At 46.5% G+C, this 8,934-nt stretch overlaps 1 pseudogene; it reads right to left on the bottom strand.

Moving 5' to 3' along the window:
- Positions 1-214: 214 nt before the first annotated feature.
- Positions 215-533, bottom strand: LOC144684560 (large ribosomal subunit protein eL38 pseudogene; annotated as a pseudogene).
- Between the last annotated feature and the right edge of the window lie 8,401 nt (positions 534-8,934).

Genomic DNA, 8,934 nt, shown 5'->3' with positions numbered 1-8,934 from the left:
CTGCAACTCCAGCTTCGCAGGCCAAGGAGGGTGCTACTGCCACACAGCAGGACCCTGAAAACAGGTTGGGGCCCATCAGGCCTCGGCCCTCCAGAGAACGCCCGTCAAAGCCATCACAGACGGGGCATCACAGTCAGCAGGCTGCCTCCACCTCTGCTGTGGATGTCCGGAGAGCACCAAGACGTAGCGGCAGGGTTAGGAAAGTTAAGTAAAAGTAGTTTTTTTTTATTCAATACAATCTGAACATCTAGAGATTTCAGCTCCTTACTTCAGCTCTTTCACAGCTAGACCTGGAGGCAGTGACTGTTTGAGTTTCTCAGCCCTCTCTTTGTCAGTGATGACTAGTGTGTATAGGTACCTGCTGCACCGTACTTTGAATTTTACATTGTCTTTGTTCTTCTTAATTTTCACAGATTTTGCATCCTTTCTGCTTGCTGTTAACAAAAAATCTTTGATTTCTGCGATCATACGTGGCATGGCTGCGATGAGTCCAGCGGCGGGGAGATAAACCGCGCTCTAAGGATCAGCCGCTCGTCGAGTTGCACAGCCTGGCCACAGGTGTTGATCACTTGTACATGCTGTTCACTATTGTTAATAAGCTCTTAGGAATGTTTCCCTGCTGTGACTCCTTGTTCTGACGAGCATGTTCTTGTCACTCAGATGTGAAACCTTTCTGCACAAGATAAAAGGCAGGTGTCTCAGTCCACAGCCTCTTCCCTGTGCTGTGTGCAGCCTTCAGACCACAGTGATGGTCCAGCCTCCCTGGAAACATTACTGGTACCTGCACCTCGGCTGTGATGGACATTGCTGTCAGAATGTAGTGGGCAGGTGCCACAGAATTCTCTCCTTCTCTCTGTGTGCTCTCAGCACCTTTAATGTGAGGCTGGCCCCCATCACACCAGCATCTGTGTCCAGGGATGCCGTGCACCAGCTCTTGAAGCAATGAGGTCCTGAAGGTGGACACAGCATCAGATTCATCTAAAGTTTCATGGCTGTGTCTCTGAGGTGGCCCTGATCATGGAGCGCGAGCGAACTGCCCTCGGCCAGACAGGAGTTAGACATTCTCAGAGGCTATGTGAAGATCTATGGAGTGTCCTTACTGCATGTGATCATTGTCCTCCTGTGACCGAGCCACTATTAGGGCCTCCACTGCATCTCCTTGACAGGAGCATTTTCACAGAGGGTATTGGTGGCTGTGATAAGCCAGACTGGATCAAACGTTCACAACTGTGATATGAGGATCTATGGGGACTTCTCACTGCATTTCGTCATCATCCTCCACAAATCTGGCAGCTATGAGGGCCTCCCAAATGTGCCTACCTTGTCTAGCCGGTGTGAGAGCCTCATCCCCGTCATCGTCACCACCGAGGACCCCTCCCCTCAGCCCTGTTGGCGTCCTCCTCATCTGAGGAGATCTCCAGCTCCTCCATTTCCTCCTCAGCCAGCTCATCTCCCCGTTGGAGTGCCAGGTTATAAAGGGCGCAGCAGATGACAACGATGCGTGGTACCCTCTGCGGACTGTATTGCAGGGCTCCACCAGACCAGTCCAGGCACCGGAACCATATATTCAGCATCCCAATGGCCTGTTCCAACAAATTGCGAGCTGCTGCATGAGCCTCATTATAGCATTGCTTTGCTCCAGTCGGAGGCCATGGGTGTCATTAGCCATGGCCTCTGTGGGCAGCCCTTGTCCCCAAGGAGCCAACCCTGCAGCCCCTGTGGACTCTGGAAGACTGCAGGGATCTGCGAGCAACTCAGGATGTAGGTGTCATGCACAGTCCCTGGAAACTGTGCACACACCTGCAGGATGCGTTTCTGATGGTTGCATATCGGCTCCACGTTCAGTGAGTGGAAGCTCTTGCAGTTGATGAAGTCCATTGATGGAGATCCGAGTGCCACATGGGTGCAGTCAATCACACACTGCACCTGTGGAAATCCCAAGATCAAGGCGAATCCAATGGCTCTTGCATCCTGGCTGCCCCGGTCCCGGGCGAAATACACAAAGTTGGGTACCGTGGAGAAGATGGCACCCGTGACCTCATGGATGCAAGTGTGGGTGGTGGATTGTGAAATCCCACAGAGGTCACCTATGGAGCCTTGAAAGGAGCCACTGGCATAGAAATTAAGCGCTGTAGCCACTTTCACAGCCACTGGCCTTCCATGCCCCCATGGCGCCAAGTCTTGCAGTAAGTGGCAGAAGTGAGCCACCAGGCTCCTCGATATGCCCAGTCTTTGGTGACACTGGTTCTCAGTCATCTGCAGGAATCTGCAGACAGTGGCTATAGACCCTGGGTGTCGCTAGGCACGGACCAGCAGCGGCTCGCTGTCACTCCTGGGTAGCGTGTGCGGGAGCCCCTGCTGCCCTTCTTCATGAGGTTGCTGCTCCTGCCCTTTGCACAGCCAGGAGCCTCAGTCGCTCTCTCCTCAGTCATCTACGGTCACTGTAGGCCATCAGGCATACAGATAGGTCACCAGGATCCGTGATCCTGATGTGATCCTCCTGCAGCATGAAAGAGAGAGAGACATGGTTATCATGGGTGTACTTAGCACCTTTCCTGGCCCTGTGTAACTGTGCCTTAACGCTTCCTGGACAGTGCTGGCCACCCCTCGGATGGCCAGAGGTGAGTGTGCTGCATGGCTGCCCTGTAAGCCTGCGACATGGGGGACACTGGTCCAAACTGGGATACTGAGATTTCAAGGGGCTGTGAGTTCCTCCAGCAGTGACTGCTGCATGGCCAGCGTTGGCGAGGAGATTGTACAACCCGTGCAATAAAGTGGGGGTGGACTCCAAGTCTGTGCTGGGGTGTTGGGACGGCGGCAGGGGGGTGGATAAGGTATGGAGCACTTGGTGGCCTTTGGTGCCTCCACGTTGCTTGCATGGGCAGGCAGGCTAGGAACCCAATCATATCACTGTGGCTGTGCATGACCTGTCTCAGTTGCAGAGGCATGGTTGGTTTATATAGGTGACCCTAATGCGTGGCCACTTCCCTCACCTACCCTACACCACTCCCCCCCACCACCTCGGTTGCCTGTGCGCGGGATGCAGCACCGGGGTAGCACTAGACATCGCCCTCCCCCGCCGACAATGGTCGCCTCTGAGGCTGGCCAGCACTTGCCCCCCAGATATCACCCCCCCCCCCCCCTCAGCAGTATTTGGCTTGCATATGGAATCTGGCCTGTTTTCAGATGATGTCACCAACAGGCAGCATGGAAATGAGAAATAGGAGGGGCCGAGGATAAATCCAGAGGTAACACTATCGACAAAGAAGCTAGCGTAGGTGATTCTCTGGCTACCACTGGATAGTTAAGAATGGAGCCAGCCAAGGGCAGTGCCACCCAGCTGGATGATGGAAATGAAGGCATTGGAGGAGGAGGTGTAGTCAACCTTGTCAAAAGCTGCAGAAAGGTTGAGAATGTTGAGGAAGAGTAGTTTACCATAGTCACATCACATAGGATGTTCTTTGTGACTTTGATAAGGACCATTTTGGTACTGTGACAGGGTGGAAACCTGATCGGAGAGATTCAAATTTGGAATTACTTAGGGAGCGATAAAAGGAAATGATCAGAGATGGCCTTAATTGGAATTGACACAATGGGTGTAGAGAGGCCACATGGGATGACAAGGTCGAGGGGTGACCATGAATAAGGGTAGGAAAGTTTATTTGAAAGGAGAAATTAAGTGCCACATAACATACAATAGTGTCCTTGTAAAAAAATTACATTATGATATAGAATTGTTATTAGTCATTATTGTAATTGTAATAGTAATCAAAGTTTTCAATGAATTGTCAACAGTAGCCAAAACAAATGGCAGAACTTAACACATGCTTTGTGTTTGTAAAGAAATTCTACTTTTGCATCATAATACTGTAAAATGTTTGCCAATATTCCCAGATTTCTGCTGCACAATTCAACCCAGAAGCCCATCAATCTAAAGCTACTGGCACTGTGTACATAATGTCAGATCCCTGAAGGCTTGACTTCTAGGAGCCTTCTTTAACTGCTTTCTGGTGAGAGGTGCAAATATAGCTAAAGTTAATATCAAACAAATGCTGGAAATATAAAATAAATTAGCCAGAAACTGCAAATGAAAATAGGCATGCAATTTTTTAATTAATAATGCCTGTTGCAAGTTGAATTTACACAACTCATGAACAAATGAAACATGAGCTTGAGTAGGTCCTCTGGCCCTTCGAGGCTGCTCCACCACTCAACAAGATTATGGCTGATCTTCAACCATGAACAGGAAACTCTACATCACCCTGGCGGATGCATTTCAGCATCTGCAGAGACTCTACTTTTGCTGGAGAATTAATAACATCTTTAAATCCCTAAATTATCTGTGGGATATTAAGCTTTAATCAAACCCATTTTGATATGTGTTAATGCAAAACCGGGAGACTAGACCTATTTTAATAGATTGGAGTTCCATTGTAATGACATTTCCAGGGAATTAACTCTGTAGACTGTCCCTTTTATGAGTTAATGGCATCACTGAAGACAGCAAAGCAACCTACCAGTTCACTGATTGAAATCAATCTATATACACGTCCAAATGCCTTATTACATTCAGTAGAATGGTGCCTGGCTGCTTTGCATTCCTATAATTTGCTTTTAGAATTTTTCAGCTATACAAAGGACATAGAGATTATTTTGATCTATCTTATGTACGTAATGGTTCCATAATGGCAAAAATCTCAGTAAAAAATGGAGAAGCCCAATTGAAACAGAAATGAGCGAAACCTCAGATGGTGAACGAATAATTCAATGGTTATAATTAGTTCCAGTATGGAACTTAAAGTGATATTTCTCTTAAATTGGCATGCAAGTAACCTCCTTAAATACCTGCTGTGATGAAAGTATTTTTATTTACTATTTATTTCTTGTTTTTTTAATGGCATCTCATATAGTAGGAAGCTCAGTTTTCCGCCGAGGTTTGTTCACCAAGAGGTCAGATTTATTCTACACATTTTTTTTGTATCTACAATACATTTAAAAATGCATGCAGTCCATCAAGAGTTACACTTAACTCTCGTGACAAATACCCCAATAACTTGTTTGATCCCTGATTCCTGTAAAACTGCATGAGCAACAACACCCGAGATTCAGTAACATATTAGTAAAGAGCAGCCAGCAGACCAGGAGAAAAGAAGAGGACAATAGCAAAAGGATGGAATAGGTGAGGAGTATAAAGGGCTAAAAGGGGAAGCCAGGGAGGGGAAGCAAATGTGCTGGAAGGGCCGTCAATAAAATGTCACAAGAGCAAATATAAAATGGCAGTTTTGAGGGCGAACAAGCAGGAAGTTCAGTGGAAAACATATAAAGTTGGCGGGGGGGGGTGGGGTTGGTGGACGTGGGGGCAAATGAGAGGTGTGGAAAGGGCAACAGTTGAAAAGAGAGGTGAAGGGCAGGAATGGTTGCAGCAAAACGGAGGCTGGGTAACAGTGAGTCCAAGGAAAGGAAAAAGGAAGAAGAAAGTAGAAGCAGAGAGAAAGAATGAAATAAGGAAATACCGAGCGCACTGTTCATTTATAGATCTTCATACAGAAACCACACCTTAGCTTGAAGCCTGTGTCACAGCTCAACTGAGCTTACCCAGCCTATCATCGGTAATCAGAAGAGAATTCACCTGGTGGGATGTGGCATATTCCAGTAACCATATAGAGAGAGAGAGAGGGAGAGATAGCAAGGGGAGGTGATGGGGGCTTTAGTCCAGGAGAGTGAAGGAGAAGCGAGGTCATGTTTCCACAGGGGCCAAAAGGCTCTCAAGCTGTACTCCTTTGAATAGGATGGGAGCAAGTGGTCAGGGAGGTGAATTTAATGAGGGCTGATGGAGCAGGAAATGAGGTTGGGAGGTGGGGTTTGGTACAAGTGCACGGGGGGCACTGTATCACCACCCCAATGCCAGGAAATTGGGGTTGCATTATGCCAGTCGCAGTTGAGGCAGCAAGGCGACGATGCCGTTGGGATCTTGCTCATTAAACAGATACTTAACTTTCATTTACATGCAATTGAATGGAACTAAATGGTACCTTGTGAATTAAATGAGTGATGCACAGGATCATGGGCTGTCAGATCCTGACCATTCAAAGGTGCTGGCATCCAGGCGAAGCCTCATGTTCCCAAGGTGAGGTCAGCCATTGTAAAGCTGCCTTCCATTGAAGTGTAAACATTTGCAGAAAGGGGAGAGGAGGACATCTCAATTAGTCTGCAGGACAGCTCAGAGGAGCTGAGGGGCAGCGGTCTGTCGGACAGCTCAGAAGTGCTGAGGGGCAGTGGTCTGTGGGACAGCTCAGAGGCGCTGAGGGGCAGTGGTCTGTGGGACAGCTCAGAGGAGCTGAGGGGCAGTAGTCTGCAGACAGTTGAGACTGTTGTAATATGCCTTTAAGGGATATCAGCATGACATCACTAGGAGGGAAATGTGTCATGTGATCCAGTCTTGGTTTCACTTTTGCTTTGAGCAGAGCACATACACAGCTCTGATATCTCCTAACTTTATACCTATGTAGAATAGTTCTCATGTGCCGTGTCTTAATAAATGAACCCAGATACCAATTTTTTGTATGCAAGCAAGGCAGTGACAACATTAGTCAGTACGTAACTGAGCTGAGAAAATAAGCTAAATTGTGTGAATTTGGAGAACTTGAAGAATCACTCATCTGAGATAGAATAATATGGGGATCTCAAAAGATTCACTGAGAGAACTACCTTTGAGAGAAGTTGTGCTCATGCTGGAGAAAGCAATAAATATCTGCAGAGTGGCAGAGACAGCAAAATTCCAGATTAAACAGATGACAGAAGATGAAAAGCCACACATGGTCAAGCAGTTAGATGCAGTTAAACAGAAACAGCTCCAGGAAAGAATAAATAGACAGCCTGAAGGTAAAAAGAACAAGGCTGCTACTAAAACATTTAAATGCAGCCAATGCGGAACAGAGCATTTACCACGTTGTTTTCCAGCCTACAGAAAGCAGTGTAAGAACTGTGATAAACTAAATCACTTTGCTAAGATGTGTAAATCGAAGAAAGTGCACACAATTGCAGATGAATACACAGACACTGAAACTGAACTTTTTGTTGGTGCAGTAACAACAAATTTCAAAGAAGACGAATGGAAGGTTGATTTAAAAATTGCCAACATGATGGTGAATTACAAGCTTGACACAGGTGCACAAGCAAATGTCGTTCCCATAAGCCTGTATCATAAGATAAGCAAAGAAAAACAGCTAACTAAAACAAAAGTGAAGCTGTCTACTTATACAGGTGAAAAAATTGCTGTAGAAGGAAAGTGCACACTTGAAGTGAACTACAAAAAAAAACAGTCCCAAGCACTTCCATTCATAGTGGTGAAAACTGGTGCAAAACCGATTCTTGGAATCAAAGCTTGAAAATCTGAAGCTAATCAAGAGAATAATGACTGTCACCACTGATGACATCCTGAGCAAGTATGAAGATGTGTTCCAGGAGATTGGCTGCCTAAAAGGAGAACACACTATTAAGATTGACGAAACTGTGACACCCAAAATATGCCCACCCAGGAAAATACCAGTAATGCTGAGAGACCGACTGAAAGCAGAGTTGGACAGAATGGAGAAACTTCACATCATCAAGAAAATTGAAGAACTGACAAAGTGGGTTAATCTAATTGTAACTGTAGAAAAACCAGATGGGAATCTGCGAGTCTGTCTGGATCCCAGAGACCTAAACCAGGCAATACAAAGAGAGCATTACCGGCTGCCCACAGGAGAAGAGATCATGTGAGAGCTAGCTGATTCTAAATACTATTCAGCCTTGGATGCAAGTTCAGGCATCTGGTAGGTCAAGCTGGGTAAACGCAGCTCCTATCTCTGTACCTTCAACACACCATACGGGCAATACAGGTTTTTATGCTTATATTTTGGTATTAATTCAGCTCCGGAGGTATTCCACAGAACAGTGAAGCAGCTGTTTGAAGGGCCAGAGGACATGGAAACCTATATCGATGATGTGCTGGTCTGGGAAGCCTCACGAGAAGAACACAACCATAGACTGAGGCAGGTGCTGGCCAGAGCTAGAGAAAGGAACCTCAAGTTGAAGAAGGAAACGTGCAAAATAGGTCTTCATGAAATCAAGTACTTGGGACATGTGCTAACAAGTGAGGGACTAAAGCCAGACCAGAGTAAAATCGAAGCAGTCATGAACATTGCCACCCCCAGAATGTAGGAAAGACTTGGAAAAGTTTTTGGGAATGGTGACCTATCTTGGAAAATTCATTCTGAACTTGTCAGACCTGACAGCTCCTCTCAGAGAACTTCTACAAAATGATGTGGAATGGCACTGGGAACAAAATCGCCAGGAAGCTTTGGCCAGCCTGAAGAGAAAACTGACCCAGGCACCAGTGTTAAAGTATAACGATGTCAGTCAACTGGTCAATGTCTCGGTGGATGCTTCAAAGACTGGCCTGGGAGCTGTCGTCTTGAAAAATGAGACAACAGTGGCATATGTTTCAAAGGCAATGATAGAAACACTGCAGCAGTATGCCCAAATAGAGAAAGAAATGTTAGCAACTGTGTTTGGCCTAGAACACTTCCACCTGTTTGTCTATGGCAAAGACGTGGAGGTAGAGTCTGATCATAAGCCTTTGGAAGCTCTACTTAAAAAGCCCCTGAATTGTGTACCACCAAGAATCCAAAGATTACTAATGTGCCTGCAGAAGTACCAGGTCAGAGTTAATTACAAACCAGGCAAGGAAATGTACATAGCAGACGCTCTGTCACGTGCTTACCTACCCATCACAGAGGAAGAGGATAAATAAACAGATGCACAGGTTCACATGCTGACAAAGAACTTACCTGTGGCTGTAACCAAACTGGATGAGATCAGGGAAGCCCAAGAACGACGCCACCCAGAGAAAACTGCAGCAGATTGTGCAAACTGGCTGGCCCACACATTGGA

Source organism: Cetorhinus maximus, chromosome 1 (genome assembly GCF_964194155.1).
Source record: "Cetorhinus maximus chromosome 1, sCetMax3.hap1.1, whole genome shotgun sequence".
NCBI lineage: Eukaryota > Metazoa > Chordata > Chondrichthyes > Lamniformes > Cetorhinidae > Cetorhinus > Cetorhinus maximus.
This window is presented reverse-complemented; position numbering and strand designations above follow the sequence as displayed.